At 36.2% G+C, this 14088-nt stretch overlaps 1 protein-coding gene across 9 annotated transcripts in view; it reads right to left on the bottom strand.

Moving 5' to 3' along the window:
- Positions 1 to 11751, bottom strand: part of Ae2 (anion exchange protein Ae2) — a 187691-nt gene extending 175940 nt beyond the window's left edge. For 3 of the 9 annotated variants that reach the window (XR_012412739.1, XM_073984871.1, XM_073984888.1), the window contains exon 1: positions 11306 to 11650. The gene's annotated coding sequence lies outside the window, so the exon portion shown is untranslated. Of the gene's footprint in view, positions 1 to 10803 lie in introns of all 9 variants that reach the window. The other 6 variants (XM_073984880.1, XM_073984878.1, XM_073984879.1 and 3 more) reach the window with 6 other exon arrangements.
- Positions 11752 to 14088: the final 2337 nt, after the last annotated feature.

The raw sequence follows: 14088 nt of genomic DNA, 5'->3' as shown, positions 1-14088 counted from the left end.
CGGAGAGGTAGAGCATGTTTGGTGCAGCAAATACGTGAAAAATTTATATGGGAGCTATATGCAAATCTGAACTGATTTCGATATAATATTGCACATTTATTTCAAGACCAAATTCAGTCACACATTCCAAATTTCAGCGAAATGGCGTGTTTGGTGCTGCACGGACGGACGGACATGCATAAATCGACTCAGAAAGTGATTCTATATATAGTTCAGGCGCACTGAGCACGATATTGTTTTAAAAGGAGGCGATACAGTCAGTGCATTGTCTCAATTTCAACTTCTATATCTCAAAAACTGTAAAACCTACGAAAATATCATAAAGAGAATTTTCACATCTACAGAATTTTTTTAGACCCATTTACATAGGACTCGCGGCTTCCAAGCAAAATCGAGAAAATCTAAAGAACCCCTAAAAATGTGAAATTAAATCGCGATTTATTTGAAAATCTCTCCGACGACTTTTTTGTTTCGTGATATTTCTCATCTATGAGCAATGTAGTTTCAAAATCTGCAAAAACTTCCCATTTAAAATTAGTTAAGGCGCACCGTGCATATACAACCTTATACGAGGGCTGCACGACAACTTTTTGGTCTAGGCAACACCGCGTGTTGCCAGACACCGTTTGCATTGGGAAAGTTTGACAGTTTTTAACCTAAACGCACTCAGGACAGCTTGTCATACGACCATGTCTGGTTTGCAGTGACTTGAAAAATTCACTTTGCAAAAAATGAAATTAAATTGTGAATATTTTCGTCGGATCATTTTTCACAACATTCGACGTGGATAATCTCTAGCCGTGAATAGTGTATCGATCAAATTACATCTTTGTATGTCGATAAAGGGCCATCCTATAGCACTATGAAAAACTGGTTTAATCGTGGCCAATATTCGCCAAAAAACGATGCGCCTATGCGATATTTTTAAAAAAACACTATATTTGCAAAAATTACACATGCATCGGTTTAAGCATTTTCGGATTAATCTAAAATCTAGGTACTTCTTTGGGGACTAAAGACCCGACCACGCCTATTTTTTTATCGTGTTATATCTCCAATACTACTAAACCGATTTCCATCAAATTTGCAGCAAAAGCTCAATTTTTGCCGTTGTTATGTATATTTTATGAATTTCGCAGGAGGTGGGGTACCTTCCCCACGCCTTTCCTTTAAACGATATATGTCTAAGTCAAACTTATGACTATATCGGTTTCAGCATAAATTTTGGGAGGCAATGGAGTTGTGTGTGCCCTAGGTACATATTGGGAGCCAAAATACCGGACCACGCCCACTTTTTTAGATATGTTATATCTTGAAAACTGATGACCACGTCCACTCTTTTCAATACATTATTTTTCCAAAACTAGTGAAAGTAATTTCATGCAATATTTAGAAAATGTTCAGGAATGTCCTGTGGTCCAAAATGCTATAAATTTGTAGTCGAATTTTGGGGTCCTATGGTTTTATAATCGCTATATTCGCTATATTCACTTATGAGTGCTTCGGCCTGCAAATTAAAACGGTATATTTACAAATTTCTTTAAATGGTGAGGTTCGACTGTCCATCAGCCATGAAAAACTAAAACATATACATAAGTTTCAAAAAGCGGGAAAATTCGACTTAAACATTTTTCAATTTTTATAACTTTTTTGAGAGTAGTAAATGTATAGTGATTTTTGGAACCGATCATGGCCCTATGGGTTAGGTTTTTACATGAGCATAAATAAATAAAAAATAAATAATTAGATCGCTTTAGGATAAAGACAGGGGCATGGACGATAATAAATCCTAAACAGTATCAAAACACGAAAAAATCCGACAAAGTCCGTAAGATAAAAGAAATGTTGGAAACAAAATCTGTTGATAAATTTAAAATCCTTTGATAATGGACCGAAGAAGTGAGGTAGAGAATACATATTTTTGAATTGTCAAGTCCATTAAAAGTTGTTTTTAAAACTCATTACGACGGGCCAGCAATGCGAGCCGGGTTCTGATAGTTGTGAATAAAAACAATCGAGATGCTTCAAAAGTCGTTTGTAGGGGTCACAGATGAAGAATCTTGTATCTATGCTTAGGAGCCCGAAAAAAAACAGAAGTCGACGGTTTAGGTCTTCGAAAGCGAGCCAAATTTTTCATGTAAGAAACAATTCGAAGCAATGGTCGCCTGTTTCTTCGGCAAAACTGACCGTGTGGCGACTATACGGCTTGGGAAATGCTGGATGGTTAATTCTGAGTGGTACACTACAATTTGTTTGCCTGCAATACCCTGAGAAATTCGAAAAACGAACAAGAGAAGACGAACCATTCGGCATCGTCGATTCAAACCAGCACCTGTTTGAGCGGACAAAACGTGGAATTGATGGATCAGCCGCTGTCAGGCCTGACTGGGAATACAATGGCTTCATTTGATTCCAGAATATCAAGAAAACAATGTATGGTCAATAATTCTGTAAAAGCGCTAAAAACCCATGTTTTGGAGTTGTCTCAATCGAAGTGGAAAAAGTGCTTCAACATCTGGTTTGAGCGCAATCATGCTGGAGACTACTTAAGAATATAATAAAACTATTTTTGATGGTAAATATTCGCGTTTTCATTGTTAGGACAGATAGTTGTCGTGCAGCCCTCATATAAATCTCCTAGAACTTTTAAAACCTCCACAGACATAATCAAATCCTTCACCATACCCTTTATTTAGAATTCATTTGTCGGTATACATTCATTTGTCGATATAAGTGTAAGCTCTTGTAAATGTTATAAACCAACTTAATAGGCTTAAAGCCGAAATTTCTTGTTGTATAAAAACGAATAACAATTCTTATACTCAGAAAATCTTAGATGACAAATCATGTGTTGAATCATGGACAAAACTTATTTGTCATGGCATTGTTTTTAGGTGAATCATCACTGAACGCTAGGTTTTGGGATTTCCCGGGAATATGGGTGGGGCATATACGACAAAGAGAGCAAACAAAAGCAAATTGTTTTTAAGCTTTTTCCCCCTTGGGGGGGGGTGGGGGGTGCTACTACACCATACACCACTGTCAATGTGTAAAATATATGTATTGGAGATATATCCAAATCTGAACAGATTTCAATATAATTTGGCAAATTTATTTCAAGACAAAATTTCGTCACACATTTCTAACTGCATCAACATGGGCAGATATAGCGTGTTTTGTGCATAAAATAACTCAAATCACCCGAAAATATATACGGCAGCTACACTGGTGTGCGATATAATGGAGCCACTGAAGTTACAACGCATTAAACGTTTCTAAATCACTTCTGAAAACTGTTTTATGGCGCAAATTGCATTTTATAGTGGAACATTATCCCATAAATAGAATTCAGTGAACATTTGCCCAATTTGGGGGTTGACCTTGAATTAGGCATTTCTTAAAGAAATTTAAACTTGTCCGTCAAAATCCTTCCTAACATTATTTTCCTGAATGAACCTGCACCAAAAATTAAAATTGTAATTCCCATTCTAGAGTTAATGGGGCTGAAAACCCATATGGGCCCACAATCAAAGATAATGCCCCATACAGACCTCCAATATATTGCAAATATCAATAATATTTGTGATTGTGAAGAAAATGTGCTAATAGGGGCCGCGAGTACAACACACTGCCAACAATTTCGATAAGATCCGATCCCTGTCCTTAAACTGCACTAGAGGAAGTGCACCAAGTAGTACACATTCGAATATGATTTATGTCTAAAAGAAATATTACGACTTGCAAAACAAGTCAACAGTTACTCAATTCGAGAGTTATAGTGTGCACAGTTTTAGAGAAAATTATAGGACTCTTGAGAGGCAGGTATCCGAATAAGAGGTCCGATATGGCCGATCTTCGAACTGATTACCCTTGTTGGCAAAAATGCTGACGGTATATAAAAACGTTGGTTTTTATACCCTACACCACTATGTGGGGAGGGTATTATAAGTTGGTTTTGGCCAAAAAGTTTGTAACGCATCGAAATAATGGTCGTAGACCCATACTTATATATACCAAAATGAATGTCTCGACGTGCTGAGTCGATCTGGCTATGTGTGTCGCAATTTTGATCGGATCGTCACGAAATTTTGGATGTTGATGGGGGTCCCGGAGGGGAATAAGCCTATTGAGTTTGGTGATGGTCGGATAATATTTAGGGGTCGTAATGGGCAAAAAACTTATTTGGAGAAAAAGACAACGTTTTTTTCCTAAGCGAATATCTCAGCTTCAATATGGGGTATACCAAAAGCAGAACCTGGCCATGAAAGTAGAATATATCGCCTTTCTAATGATGTAAAGTGGGTTCTCGTAGGTGATCAAATAACGATTGATTTTGGTGATGGTCGGATAATATTCAGGGGTCGGAATGGGCAAAAAACTTCTTTGGAGAAAAAGTCAACGGGGGTATATTAAAAACAAAACCTACTAATGAAAGTAGAATATATCACCTTTGCAACGATGTTACGTAGGTTGTCGTAGGTGGTCAAACAACGAAGATATCGCAAAAGCCGCTAATAGAACAGAACTTTTCATTTTTGCGATTTTAGTAATAATGACGAATATCACAGCTTTGGTTCGGGACCTTCCAAAAGCAAAGTCTGACAATGAAAGTAAAAAATCCCATCATAACAATGATGTAAAGCAGGTTGGCGTAGGTATCCAAATAACGGAGATATCGCAATAGTCGGTAATACATCCCATTTTTCCCCTTTTTTGGAAATCACGCCACAGGTCGCAATTTTAATTGGATCGTCACGAAATTTTGGGTGTTATTGGGGGTCCAACAGAGGAAAAAACTTTTGATTTTTGATAATGGTCGGATATTATTCAGGTGTCGGAATGTGACAAAAAAATATTTGGAAAAACTACCAACGTTTTATATCAAAGTTAATATCTCCCTTCTGTAGGAGGTATATCGAAAGCAAAACCTGGCAAGGAAAGTAGAAAATATCACCTTTACAACGATGTGAAGTAGGTTGTCATAGGTGGTCAAACAACAGAGATATCGCAATAGTCGGTAATGCATCCCTTTTTCCATTTTTGTGCAATCACACTACGAAATTTTGATCGGATCATCACGAAATTTTGGGGGTTGATGGGGGTCTAACAGAGAAAGAAGCCTATTGATGGTTGGCATACATCCCACTTTTCCATTTTTTATTTGGGTTGTACTGTCGACGCACTTAAATGCGTTTCAAAAAAAATTTACCTGTGTTAATGAAGACATTCATAGCAAAGGCGCTAAGCTATCCCAATTTTAATATTTTGAATTTTATTAGTCAAAAGCTTATGAACAGGGGTAGTGGTGAAGGGTATCATATAGTCGGCCCCGAACCGACTATAGCCTTGGCTCACTTGTTTTATTTAATCAGGTTCTGGTTTAATTTCCTGATGTATGTATGTGGACACTTCGGAGATGACCTCAAAGCTTCTGGAGCTAGTTAGGTATGTTTGAATTTCAGTTGAAACGTTGCTGTGTATACGGATCTGTGCCACAATCAATCCATGCCCAAAAGGTGGTTGCACCACCCAGAACGTCTTTGAGCTAATACTTCTTTATTCTGCCAAAGTACAGAACGTATTTTTATGGGGCAGATGCGATATTTCCAACATTTAGTAACCATAAGAGAAAATAATATATGCCTCATATGAATGTACAAATAGCCATATTCTCGTGAATTTAAAAATTTTTCTCAGGACATCCCGTCTCAATCATATGCGAAAATTCGCGATAATAGTGAACCTACAGTTTCACCAATTCCTTGGAAGATCCATTCCGCCACAGAAACTGTTATGTGGAAAAACACTCTTGGTTTTGGATATGCCCTTGTATAATGGTTTACCCCGATTTCAAGTATTTTGATGTTATTGGGCATTTGTGATTCCTAGTGGTCAAAAAACAATTTCTGGGTTTTATACCCTCCACCATAATATGGAGGGTATAATTAAATATGTCATTCTGTTCTTAATACATAGAAATATTCGCCGGAGACCCTATGAAGTATATATTAGGGCGGGGCAAATGTTTTCCTTATGATCTAAAAACCTTATATATGATATTTTAGTGCGATCGGTTAACTTTAGCCGTATCACCAGATGGAGTTTTTGTCATTCATTGATTGGACCATAAATGCGGAGTTTAGAGAAATTTCGTGAAAATTCTTCTTTGGCCCCATACAAATTACTATGGACACAACGATCCCTCTGGTGGCACGGGTCAACGTTAACCGACCACCATAAAATTTCATATATAAGGTTTTTGGCTTCAAATGGAAAAAATGGGTAAGTGTTTCAAAAAAAAAAAAAACTTTCGTTTTTTGGAACACCCTAATATATATTCTTCACCAAAATAAAATTGAGAGTTGATACAAACATGTCCGACTTTTCGTCTGTTGAAATTAAGATACTGCTCGCAATATTTAAGATAGAGCTCTATAATTTGGTACAGAAGTTTATATCACTCCTAGGATGTTTGGTATTGAAAATGGGTTATATCGGTCCTCGATTTGCTACAGCCCCCATAGAACAGTACCTTCCGATTTTGAGAATGTTGAAAATCCTCACACATTCTTCAACCGAAATATATGAATTTAGGTGTTTAGTTTTCATTGGGGATATGAATCATACCCATGAAGAATGGTCGGTACAGTTATCGGTACGTTAACTTCCGATTTTCGGTATTTTTAAGTTTTTATCCACATTATTCAACCGAAATCTAAAATTGTGTAATTAGTTGAGAATTGTCGGTAAAGACCCACGTTTTGACATACATAAATTTGGGAACATATCGCTCATTTACTCAAAGAGTGGCACATTTCAAAAAATCAGGTTTCGAGAAAATCGCGTTTTAAGTTGCGGAATGAAATTTGACTTCCCAATTAAAAAAGGTTATTACACAAACAAGTAAGAACGGCGTTAAGTTCGGCCGGGCCGAACTTGTTATACCCTCCGCCACAAGTTGTATTGAAGTAAAATGGAATAATTAGTTTCCTTTCGTGTATAAAGAAGACTTAATACTAAATTTCAGCAATTTCGGTAAAACAATGTGAGGCACCATTCTGTGGGGGCTATTTCAAAACGTCGATCTATACCGAAAAATTTCTGACGGAAAGTTTTTAGGCTCAAAGAAGACTAAATACCAAATTTCCTATATTTCGGTAAGAGAATGTGGCTAAAACTAAAAAAATACCGAAAATCAAGAAGTAAGCTTCTATGGGGATATAGAAAGACGTGGACCTATACTGATAATACTCATCTGGAATATTTTATAACTCTTGGAAGACGAAATATCGAATTTCAGCCAATTCTGTTGGATATTGACGTCACAATCTTCAGTATTACGAAAATCAGGAGATACCGTTCTATGGGGGCTATATCGAAACGTGGACCTATACCGAAGAATTTTAGTCAGAAATGGGGCAATATGAAAGCGTGGACCTGTACAGACATATTTCTGGCGAACAGTGTTATATCACATTGAAGATATTTTGGTGGAATATTGAAGACACAACCTTCAAAATACGAAAAATCGGGAGGTACTTTTCCATGGGGGCTATATGAAGACGTGGACCTATACTGACAAATTTAAAGGGGAAGTTTGAGTACCCCCAACGAAGTCTAAATACCAAATTTCAGCCATTTCGGTGGAATATTGAGGCCACAACGTTCCAAATACCGAAAATCGGGAGGTACCGTTCTATGGGGGCTATATGAAGGCATGGGCCGATACCGACAAAATTCTGGTGGAAAGTTTTATACCACCAACGTAGACTAAGTACCAAATTCAGCCATTTCGGTGTGATAATGAAGCTAAAACCTTAAATATACCGAAAATCGGGAGGTACCGTTCTATGGGGGCTATATGAAGGTTTGGACCGATACCGACAAAATTCTGGGAGACAGTTTTATACTTCTAAAGAAGACTACGTACCAAATTTCAGCCATTTTGGTAGGATAATGAAGCTAAAACCTTAAAAATACCTAAAATCGGGAGGTACCGTTCTATGGGGGCTATATGAAGGTGTGGACCGATACCGACAAAATTCTGGGGGACAGTTTTATACCCGTAAAGAAGACTACGTACCAAATTTCAGCCATTTTGGTAGGATAATGAAGCTAAAACCTTAAAAATAGCGAAAATCGGGAGGTACCGTTCTATGGGGGCTATATCAAAACGTGGACCGATATATCCCATTTTCAATACCAACCATCCTGCAAGTAATAAAAACTTCTGTACCAAATTTTGACTCTCTATCTTTAAAACGGACGAACGGACGGACAGACGGACATGGTCAAATCGACATAGAATTTTATGCTGATCAATAATATATATACTTTATAGGGTCTCCGACGAATATTTCGATGTGTTACAAACGGAATGACAAATTTAATTATACCCTCCATATGGTGGAGGGTATAAAAATAAAACAACTATTGGGATCATCTTTTGAAAAGATCTTGCCAGATATCCGTGCTAAATTTCTGTGCAACATCAAGCATGATTCGAAATGTTTTAGTGCTTCATAACTTCAAAAAACTTTTTTGTTGATTTATGCCAATCGCCTAGAAAACAAGCTGTAACTCGTTGAGTTTTCGATATATCAAGATGAAAATTTGACACAAGATAAAATAGAAGTCGTAGAAAATGTGGAGGGTATGATTAAATTTGTCATTCCGTTTGTAACACATCGAAATATTCATCGGAGACCATATCGACACCTCCAAATAATAGTATGCTAAGTCTAAAAAGTGAGTTTTGCAGGAGAAGCTCTCACAGTTTGGAATTTTTTTTTTGAACTTCAGTACTATGCTAAGTCAATATTTGTTTATAACTTCTGTTCGGATTGACCGATCATTACCAAAATTAGACAGAATTTAAGTTAAAGGACGTTTGACACCTCCAAATAATAGTTTGCTATTTCTGAAAAGCGAGTTTTGCAGGACAAGCTCTTAAAGTTTGGAAATCTATTTGACCTTCAGTACTATGCTAAGGAAATATTTGTTTATAACTTCTGTTCGGATTGGCCGATCGTTACCAAAATTTGACAGAAGTTAAGTAAAAGGACGTTAAATATAAAAATGTAAAGTACTTGAAAACATGCTAAGTCGACTTAGCATACTATTGTTTGGAGGCGTCGATATAAAGTATATATGTTCTTGATCTTGATCAAGGTAAAATTCGAAGTCGATATAACTATGTCCGTCCGTCCGACTGTTGAAATTAAGATACAGCTAGCAATTTTTAAGATAGAGCTTAGTAATTTGGTATAGACGTTTTTTTACTCCTACGATATTTGGTATTGCAAATGGGTTATATCGGTCCACGTTTTGATATAGCCCCCATAGAACGGTATCACCCGATTTTCGGTGATTTGAAGGTTGTGGCCTCAATATTCTTCAGAAATGACTGAAATTTGATATTTAGTCCTCGTTGGGGGTACAAAACTACCCCCCTAGAAACTTGTCGGTACACGTCCACGCCTTATTATAGCCCCCATAGAACGGTACCTCCCGATTTTCGGTTGTTTGAAGGTTATTCTAAAGAAATGGCTGAAATTTGGTATTTAGTCTTCATTTGGGGTATTAAACGTTCCATACGAAATTTGTCGGTATAGATCCACGCCTTAGTATAGCCCCCATAGAACGGTACCTCCCTATTTCCGGCATTTTGAAGATTGTTGCCTCAATATTCCAGCGAAATGGGGTATTAAACGTTCCATATGAAATTTGTCGGTATAAGTCCACGCCTTAATATAGCCCGCATAGACCGGTACCACCCGATTTTCGGTATTTTGAAGGAGCCTCATTATCACATCGATATGGCTGAAATTTGGGGTTTAGTCTTCGTTGGTGGTATAAACTTTCTCCCAGAAATTTGTCGGTATAGGTCCACGCCTTCATATACGTAGCCCCCATAGAACGGTACCTCTCGATTTTCAGTATTTTGAAGGTTGTGTCCACAGCAACCCACCGAGATGGCTGAAAATTGATATTTAGGCTTTCTGACTGAAATTCGTCGGTATTCCGAAATATGGGAAATTTGGTATTTAGTTCTCTTTGAGTCTAAAAACTTTCTGCAAGCAATTTGTAGGTATAGATCAACCGACGTTTTGATATAACCCCCATGGAAAGGTACTTTCCGAATTTCGGTATTTTGAAGGTTAGCCGCGTTGTTTTACCGAACATCCTAAAAATTGGTATTTAGTGTTCTTCGTAAACGAAAAGAAACTAATTGTTCCTTCAATACAGTGGTTAAAAACTTCTATAAAAAATGTTGCAAGTAGGCCCACGTTGTTGTATTACCGTGCCGGTGCCGTCCGATTTCAGATATTTTCAAATTTTTAGCTGACCGAAAAATTAGGTATTTGGGGTTTACAGTGATCAAAAAACGTCTCCAAATTTTTGACCCAAAGTGTTGTAACTGATCTTTGGATTCCTAGTGTTCTGAAAACTTCCCCACCACAAATTGTCGTGGTTGGTACTTTCGTAACAGAAAGAGAACTAATTATTCCATATTCGTTCAGATTATGTCATGATAGATGGCAAAAAAGTTCATCCCGGCCGTACTTACAGTTTATTTGCTTTGCTAACTGTTAGTAGGTTTTTACTATCTTTTGACGGACACTGTACATTTGTAAACGTTTGCAGTGGTTAATCGCGAAGAAAATCCTCTTTTGCAAATTTCAAAAGATTTTGTTAGTTGGTGTTTAGTTTGACATTCTGGGTGTTAATATTGGGAACTTTCAGTTCATGTATTAAAAATTCTTTGTAAATAAAAATAATGTTTGTTATTATTTCAATTACGTTCAGACATGAAACAACTAGACAAAGTCAAAAACGACAAATGACAGCGAGACGTTAAACATTTACAGAAAAAACTTTCCACTCGTTAAGATTCATTGCGAATTGTGATTGGGTTTATATTTTTTTAAGTTCAAATTGACTTTGGTTTTTTGTTTGATTTGTATCTGGAGGCAACAAATAATTATTGGGGTTTTTGTTTTCTTTTTTTTGTTTTTGGTAATCAGCACTTTTGTGTATTGAAGTTAATGATGATGATGATGATCACCGTTCTCCCAAGTTATTGTAGATGTGTCAAATTTCTTTGTGGAAGACTGGTGGAGGATTTTTGATTATTTTAATTAACTTAATTTTTGTGATAATTAACTGTTCTTTTTTCACTTCATCGTTTTGTGGATTGTATACATAAAATTTACAATTTTTTTTTGTTTGTTTTTTTTTTTTTAACTTGTATAAATAACAATAAAGAAACCAGCTTGTGTGGATCTTATTCTTATAAACAAACCATTCGTAAACAATATTTTAACCCTCCGTATGATTTTCGCAAATTATTAGCGTTGTGAAATACAAATCGAAAAAAGAATTACAACAACACATGACCGTCACAATCGAAAATATAAATTGAAACACATTTCACAGAATGAACAACAAAACACTGGTCGAGAACATTGAGCGTAAAGGGTAGACGAAAGAGATTAACCAAAAGCGTACGATAAATCTTTGGACATATGGAGGGAGAAAAGATCCAAATAGTAGCAACAACAACAAAAAACTTGAACTTGATCGTAACGTGTCGCGTGTATTGACTGTTGCCGTTTTCACGTTTCTCACACTAATGATTTACAGTTTCTCTGCCCAGCACGTTTTAAACAAAATCAAGAAAAATACCAACAAAATAATAACAACTACAACACATCAGCGGCTACGTCATCATACAGTTCAATGTATGACATACACACACTGTATTCCTGACATTATGTTTGAGCTGCGACCGAACGATCAAATACTGCACAGAGTTGAAAAACTCACTACAACTGTACTCTTTTTAGTACCTACTGCATTCGTATGTATAACTTGATTTTTAATGAAAACTATAATCACCTTGGGCGCCAATAAACTCGCATACCAAAACATGAATTTATAACACAAATTTTCTAGAAAGAGATATCTATTCTGTTTTAAATAATATCCAATAGTTTTTTTTTTTTCAAAAATCACCTCTTCAATACCATGTTAATAAATTGTCGAATAACATCTTTCCCACCCTGATATTAATGCATTGGTTACAGTAACTGACACCGCAGTCTTTTGTTTGGTGTTTGTTTTTCATAGCCGGAACGCTATGGAATGCTCTCCAAACGTCCAACGTACAAATGATTGTGGAGATGTTGCACATACAAAATTGCTCTCCCATGGATTTTTAACAGGGTTGGAAGTGTCACAGAATACACTTAGCCATACATAGTATGTATGAATGAGTTTGTGGAGGTTGGGCAGTGCGCAACATGTGGTGACTCTTGTAGATACACTGTCTTACGAAATTAATTTTCGATAAAATTTGATCATGTGTATGGCCATAAAAATTTGAATTAAAAATAACAAATTTTATTTTGGATCATTTGGAAATTATTCGTTAGCTACCTACACACGATCAGTTTTGACTATCAGTTTTGCTCAAATAATCGGTTGCTTGCTAGTTTGGCTGTTCATTTTTGTCATTCATCAGAGTCTTTTCCTTCATTTTTGAAAATTTTAAAACCGGCAAATTGTGTCTGAAGTAAAGGAACGCTTTTCGAATAAAAAGTGGTAAAACTTGAAGATTCTTGCTAAAATATTTTGTAGTTGCTGGACAGTTTGACAGTAATCGATATTTCCGAAACATCGACAGTAAAACCGATGGAGTGTACCCCGGTTAATTATAGCACTGCTCAACAAAAAGAAAAAATTTGTTTGTTTAGTTCGAACGTTTTTGTGTTTCTAACTCAATTGGCCGAGCTATTTCCAAATCCGGAAGCAGTTTTTTTCTATTAGCTCTGGTTTTGGACATTTAGCTCAGGACCCTATTTTACAATTTTTACCCAGATTTTCGTTATCCTTGGCCACCAAAAATATTTTTTTTAAACATGGGTTTGTTAGACAGATTTCGTGTGATCGATTTAAACAGTAAAACCTATGAATAAAACCGTGAATATACATACACATAGCCCAGAAAGTATGCGTTCAACTTATTAATTTTCACAAATGATACTAAAACATTACACACGGTGAGCCTTAACTAATTTTAAATGGAAGGTGCTTACACCTCGGAAGTTTTTGCTGATTCTGAAACTACAATGCTCATAGATGAGAAATATCATGAAAAAAAATCGCCGGAGGGATTTTAAAATAAATCGCGATTTAAGTTCACATTTTAAGGGGTTCTTTAGGTTTTCACGATTTTGCTTGGAAACCGCGAGTCCTATGTAAATGTGCGTAAGAAAATGTTGTAGCTGTGAAAATTCTCCACAAGATTGCCCTTTATGATATTTCCGTAGGTTTTACCGTTTTTGAGATATAGAAGCTCAAATTGAGACAATGCACTGACTGCATCGCCTCCTTATAAAACAATGTCATTACTGTAATTTCCCAAATAAAACTTTTATATCTTGGAAATGGTACAACCTAGGAAAAAATCATCTAGTCTTGTAGAGAATTTTCAGAGCTTCAACATTTTCTTTAGTCCAATGATGATATGACTTGCGGTTTCCAAGCAAAATCTTGAAGACTTAAGATAAAAACCTAAACATTTGAACTGAACCTCTATATCTCAAAAATGGTAAGACCTACGAAAGAACCTAAAGGTCAGTTTTGTAGAGAATTTTCACAGCTATAACAATTTCTTTAGACTCATTTCGATACGACTTGCGGTTTCCAAGCAAAATCGTGAAAACCAAAAAACCCCTAAAATTGTGAATTTTGATCGCGATTTTTTTTTTAAATCCATCCAGCGATTTTTTCTGTTTTCATTATTTTTCTCATCTATGAACATTGCTGTTTCAGAATCCGCAAAAACATCCCATGTGTAAGCCGTTTTCATTAAAAGTTAGTTAAGGGACACTGTGCATGACATTGTTTTATAAGGGGGCGATACAGTCAGTGCATTGTCCCAATTTGAACTTCCATATCTTAAAAACGGTAAAATATACGAAAATATCATAAAGGCCAATCTTGTGGAGAATTTTCTCTGCTACAACATTTGCTTTAGTGCCATTTACATAGAACTCGCGGTTTCCAAGCAAAATCGTGAAA

Source organism: Musca autumnalis, unplaced genomic scaffold (genome assembly GCF_047663935.1).
Source record: "Musca autumnalis isolate F117 unplaced genomic scaffold, ASM4766393v1 scaffold_4, whole genome shotgun sequence".
Classification (NCBI taxonomy): domain Eukaryota; kingdom Metazoa; phylum Arthropoda; class Insecta; order Diptera; family Muscidae; genus Musca; species Musca autumnalis.
This window is presented reverse-complemented; position numbering and strand designations above follow the sequence as displayed.